At 44.1% G+C, this 5,955-nt stretch overlaps 1 pseudogene; it reads right to left on the bottom strand.

Moving 5' to 3' along the window:
* Positions 1–374: 374 nt before the first annotated feature.
* On the bottom strand, positions 375–3,510 carry LOC136496146 (putative disease resistance protein RGA3; annotated as a pseudogene).
* Between the last annotated feature and the right edge of the window lie 2,445 nt (positions 3,511–5,955).

Below are 5,955 nucleotides of genomic sequence, written 5' to 3'. Positions count from 1 at the left end.
AAGGCCCATGAGAGTTCATTGCGATAACAAGTCTGCAATCAGTATTGCAAATAATCCAGTTCAACATGATAGAACCAAGCATGTGGAGATAGATCGCTTCTTCATCAAGGAGAAATTAGATGATGTCATATTGGAGTTAAGTCATGTAAAATCAGGTGGTCAAATAGCTGATTGTTTAACAAAAGGTTTAGGAGTAAAAGAATGTAATTTAGCGTGTAGCAAGATGGGAATGATAGATATCTATCACCCATCTTGAGGGGGATTGTTGGGCTTTATCTGTGCATATGTGTGTAAAGGCCCATATGTACCATGTATAGATATATGTAACACTAAGCAAAGACAAGCAGTAGAGTTCCAGAAACTCCCCCCAAATATCAACATAGTTCAAAACCAGTACTTTCCTTTCCCACTTCAAATCTCTTCAGCTCTTGTAACAGTTTTTGTTTTCCCACCTCAAAGATGCTGGAATGGAATTCAGTCTTATGATCTGGCACAACAAAGTGACACAATTTTACAAGGTTGTTCATGTGTCTTGTTAAACCAAAGCATCCACCCCATTTTTGTAGATCAATGACCTCTAAATGATAGTCTTGACAGAGCAGCAGGTAAGCATATGCCTTTATGATAATACACTAATTTGATCCTTAGGTAACAAAGATGGATAAGTTTTGAAATGTTATGCAAAATATCCTCCACACTATATGATGCACCAAACAAATAAATAGTACAAAGGGCTCTAGCCTCCCAAAATAATTGACAAAAAATCTTAGCAAAGCTTCCATTGTGGCTCCCAAATAGCATCAGTGTATGCAAGTTCTCAACATCCAATCATTTGTCCAGTTCTCTAAGTTCCTTTTTGAAGTCATCAAAGTTCACCCTATTCTCAACTTCTTTGTAGTCAATGAGGATAGACAAGTGGCGTACAGAAGGTGGGATTTGTATGGACCTCACATTGGAACTATGTATGCTGATACATTCATGTGAAGAAACTTTCACTGCTAAATTATGTAGTAGGTCATTTACAACATAACAATGAGTGCCATTGTCTTTCTGATTCTTTTAAAGAAATCCATAATTAACCAAGTCAATCAAATAGCCCTGTCCTATATCTTCAATTCTTTTATTCTGACCACACGAGTGTAAAATGTCTAGTCCTATCCATAGATGAATTAGCTCATTATTACGAAATTCATAATCTTCAGGAAACAAAGCAAAATAGGAAAAGCATTGCTTTAGAGCGAAAGGAAGGTAATCATAGCTAAGCTTCAATGCTGGCATAATTTCATTCTCATTTGTTTGTAGTTCCCATTCTTTGCTTTCCAGAACTCTATTCCAATGTTCCAAAGTAAGTTGGTTTCTTAGTAATCTTCCTACAGTTTTTGCCGCAAGAGGAAAACCTTTCAATTTGCTCACTATTTTTTCCCCAACATCACATAATTCAGAATGATCTTTCCATGGCTCCTGGTGACCAAATACACATGCTTCAAAGTTGTCTTCAATACTACTTGTGTTTTCACCATCAACTTTAGGAATTATTTTCACAGCTTCTTGTGCCAACCTACTAGCATTAAAATTGAGGGAGACACATACCCAAATTGTGACTGCAAAATGACCCTTCACTTCTTTATATACGTGTTGTGTGAAAGTTGTCTTCCCAATACCCCCGGACCAACAATTGGAAGCACCACAAGGTCATCTGCAAAATATTTTCCGTGGGTAATGCCGTCTATAATACTCTTTTTCTCAGTTTCCCTCCCATATAACTTAGGCTCTATAATTTCTGGAGTGGTTTTGGGATGGTCCATAGCACTGTTTTGGGTTGGAGGAGCGTAATTGCTCTAGCTTAAGAATAGCAGAACCCAAGAGCTCGATATCAAGAATGGTGGCGACCTTGGCAGATATAGGCCTTAGCTTCTCTACAATGTCTTTCATCTTATTGGATATCTCCACCCTGTCAAACTTCAACTTTGGTAATTCAAAATCACGTTTTCCATCTTGAATCTTGGATGGGCAAGCACAGCAGAAGCTTGGCCATCCATTTCTTGGCATGTTGCCATAGCGAGCATTATTATTGTAGACGCATGGGAATGAGTAGCATGGGAGGCGTTTACCGGTAGTATGTGCAGCCCGGCGGTCACTGGAAGCCACCTTTGACATGCACCCGCCATTCTGGTCGCTGGGTGGATCTGGTGTGGAGCCCATGTCACGCCCGCCACACGAACTGATGCCAGAGAGGCATCCTTGCTTTGCATCATCATCTTCATGCCTGTGAGGATTGAGGAGAGCTTCAGCTGCCTAGCAACATGTCAGCTCTGGCAGTGTGGCGTGAATTGAGGAAGAGACCGAGCACGCATCCCAAAATTAAAAGCAGAAACTCAGCATCGGTGGAGACAAGCTGCAATGGGTAGGCATCGTGTATGACCCACTAAACAGTAAAAAGCAACAACTGTAGACAGCTTTCCTCTCTCTTGTGCACATTTTTCTCTCTCATGTACATGCATGTTGCGAGAGAGAGAGGTTTGAAGCATCGATGCTTCTACATGACTCGGTGCCCAATTTTTCTGAGAACTCGACATCGCTCGCAATAGTCGGCACCGGTGCTTGGACCTTCTCTCTCCTCTTCAAGCACCGGTAAAACGATACATTGTGGGCAGTCTTAGGAGTATTTCCTAGTCAGTAGTACAGTGGAGGTTGCGTCAGGGGGTGCGTTGCAACACCGAGGCCAGGTCCATCTAGCCTTCGTGGTCATGGGCGTCCCATGGCAGGCTCGCAGCAGAGCATCGGAGGCTGCAATCTGGGAATAGAAAGAGATCATTTTAAGTTAAGCACGAGGAGCGAGCCTTGTGATGATGCATCTCAGAGCTCAGAAGACGAGAGCACTAGTAGAGGAGAGTGCCAGAGATGTGAGCATACTGTACGTTCGATCGCAAGGGACTCCTGATCCTGTCAGAGGTCACAGGTCAGAGAAGAGTGCCAGAGTTGCGAGCATACTTTTTGTATGAATTGTACCTGTCCTGGTCTTATTTTGAGGTGCGCTACTATTGTACTATAAAACTACTAGTCCACTTATAATCAGCCTGTTCGTTTCGTCGTAAACGATCATGGATTATTTACTGCTGGCTGGTTTGACGTGAGAGAAAAATACTGTTCTAGCTTATAATCTACGATCGTATACGAGCAAGCGAATAGGCTGAATTTCATCGCTACTTTTTGAGTAGTTAGACACTAGTACAAAACTAGTCCACCTATAATTTATGTTTTTGGCTAGTGGAGAAATGAATTTATATACTTGAACAAAGACATATTAAATTTACACATAGGCATGTTACATCTTTGAAAATTGCTTGATCTTATATCAAAGTAACTTAAAATTACCTCCTATTTTTTTTAATCTAAATTATAAAACTCGACCTGCGGGGCTAAGACAGCCCCTGGGTATTGCATTAAGAAGAAGACCTCACGTAGGTCGAGAAAATCTCCGAACTCCTGCCCACCCATACACAGCGGCATCATAGCCCATGTGAGAACGACCACGACCGGAGCTGGGCCTTAGACTTGTGCTTTGGTATGAGACAGACGAGGAGATTTTTTTTAACCCCAATCTAAAATTCCGCTTCCACGAGGAGTCGAAGTCAGGACCCGAGGAGTGGTACTCGAACCACCTAACCAACTTAGCCAAAGGAGAAAAAAAAACTTAATCTAAATTACTCACACTTGACATTATCAAAATAACTTAAAGTAATCCCTTAAATGTGTATCTAAATTACCTATAGATGTAATTATAGGAAACAACTTTAATATCCCTGAATCTACATCTAGATTATTCACCTTTATTATTATTAAAAATAAACCAAAGTAATAACCCCTAATTTTTTCATGTAAACTAAAGACCTAATTCGTTATTAAAAGATTAGCTCAAAGTAGCATATTAGTTTAGGGATTTTGCCACTATATTAAATATAAAAGAATTAACTCAGTCATTAACAAAAGTAACCTAAAGCGATTCCTTAAAATTCTCATCTATAAATTACTCATAAGATCTCTACCGTGGATCCTAGAAGGCTGACACCTATCACCACTCTCGCTAGTGAAATGATACCTATCCAGATACTTGGCTTGTTTCAGCTTATTCTCTCTCACATAACACTATTGATTCATCCAAAACCAACTGAAATTCATTGTTCATCGGATCAGCCGAACTCGCTACTATGAAACTAGTCCAACTACTGTCCTTTCCTTCTCCTTTTCATACATATACGCTCTCCTTAGTCCAACTACTTTCCTTTCCTTCTCCTTTTCATACATATACGCTCTCCCAATTTCAAGTTTTGGGCTAGTGGAGAAGTGATTTCATACTTGAACAAAGACGGATTAATTAAATTTACACATATGCATGCTACATACTGAAAATTCCCAGTATATATATATATATATCTTAAATTTACACATAGGCATGCTACATAGCTTAATTAAAACACGTCCAAGTAGAAAAATACAGTGAGATATATATTTAGGGAGATGGCGTGATGCATGCTAAGTTGATCCATCGAGGGGTGCAAAACTGCAAATTCGTGTGTTAGGTGGTGTGTTATGTGTATGTGGCATACATTGGCGGATCCAGGGGGGGGGCTGGGGGGGCTGCAGCCCCCCCCGGGAGAGTGATTTTGCCTTGATATTACTGTAGAAAAAACGTTATTTCATCGTTAATCTTCGACATTTGTTCTAAATCTCTATTGATTAGCCCCCCCTGAGGTGCTCATCCTGGCTCCGCCACTGGTGGCATACATACCCTCTGACCCTTCGAGAATCAGGGGGGAACCATGCGGCGACGGCTGACCTTTGCGCCTTCGTTCCGGCGAGGAGTACAGGCGTCTTCGACGGCCGCGGAGGAGGAAGACGACGAAAGGAGGTGTGCGGAGGGTCGTGCGGAGTTGTCGAGACCCGTGGCGCTGGTGGCGGCAGCGTGCCGGAGGCCAAGTCCCTAGTCGCTGCCTTTCAAGTTTTGGGCGCAAAGTTCAAAAGGTTCAGAGGCTGAGGAAGGCAACCACGATGATCACTCGACACCTGAAGCGATCGATCTGATTCATGGCGACGGGAACAGCAGTAGTGAACCATCCACGCCGGCCTTCGTCAGGGAAGCGCTCGAAGCAGGCTTCACCATCGATCAACTCTCCAGAGCTGAGAAAGCTCTGGACTCAGGTATGCACTCAGGTGATGTCCGGCTTGCGTATTCCATTGCGTCGAAGATGGTTCAGAGGAAGTTGGCCGGGAGGCCATGGCAGGGTTGGCTGCCTCCTCCCAGAATCTCTCCACCCTGAACCCTCGGTGACGCCATGGCCACGGTGTCGTACCAGAGGAGTTCAAAATCTCGTCAGATAGGATCGCCGACGGAACGACATGTCGGAGGCGGTGCCAATTCCTCGCCATCGCCGGCGCAGTCAACTCCGGCAAGAGATGTCTAGAGTTCAAAAAATTTTGAAATTCCGAAACTTCAGTGCATCGATCCGGATTTTCCTCCGTTGTCACCCGCGAAGCTTCCGGTCGACCTGACCGCGTGCGGCGCGAGCGTTGATAGGGAGAGTACGGATCGAGGTTCTCTGAAGTGTATCGGGCCTGGCAAAATTTTCCGGCCCACCAAAGGACTCTGTGCTCTTTTCAGAAAGACAGGAACCAGGAAAATCTCAAAACCCCTTTCCAAGCCGCTGCACAAGCCTTCTAGCGCCGCTACGTCGTCTTCTATCGCGCCATCACGATCTTACACGGACGTGGTGCGGGTTGGGGCGACCATGGCGGCTCAGGGCTCGGGCGGGAATTTTGGTCGTGGGGGAGGGGGTAGGGCGGCGAGCTACGATCCTGGTTTCCAACCGGGATTCTATCCAGGACGCGGGGGACGGGGCAGGGGTCAAACCTTTGCTTCTCCTTGTGGTCGCGGTCGTGGTCATGGAGGCTACGGCG

This window comes from Miscanthus floridulus, chromosome 12 (assembly GCF_019320115.1).
Source record: "Miscanthus floridulus cultivar M001 chromosome 12, ASM1932011v1, whole genome shotgun sequence".
In the NCBI taxonomy this organism is placed as follows: domain Eukaryota; kingdom Viridiplantae; phylum Streptophyta; class Magnoliopsida; order Poales; family Poaceae; genus Miscanthus; species Miscanthus floridulus.
The sequence above is the reverse complement of the archived record's forward strand: the minus strand, read 5'-3'. Positions and strand labels throughout refer to the sequence as shown.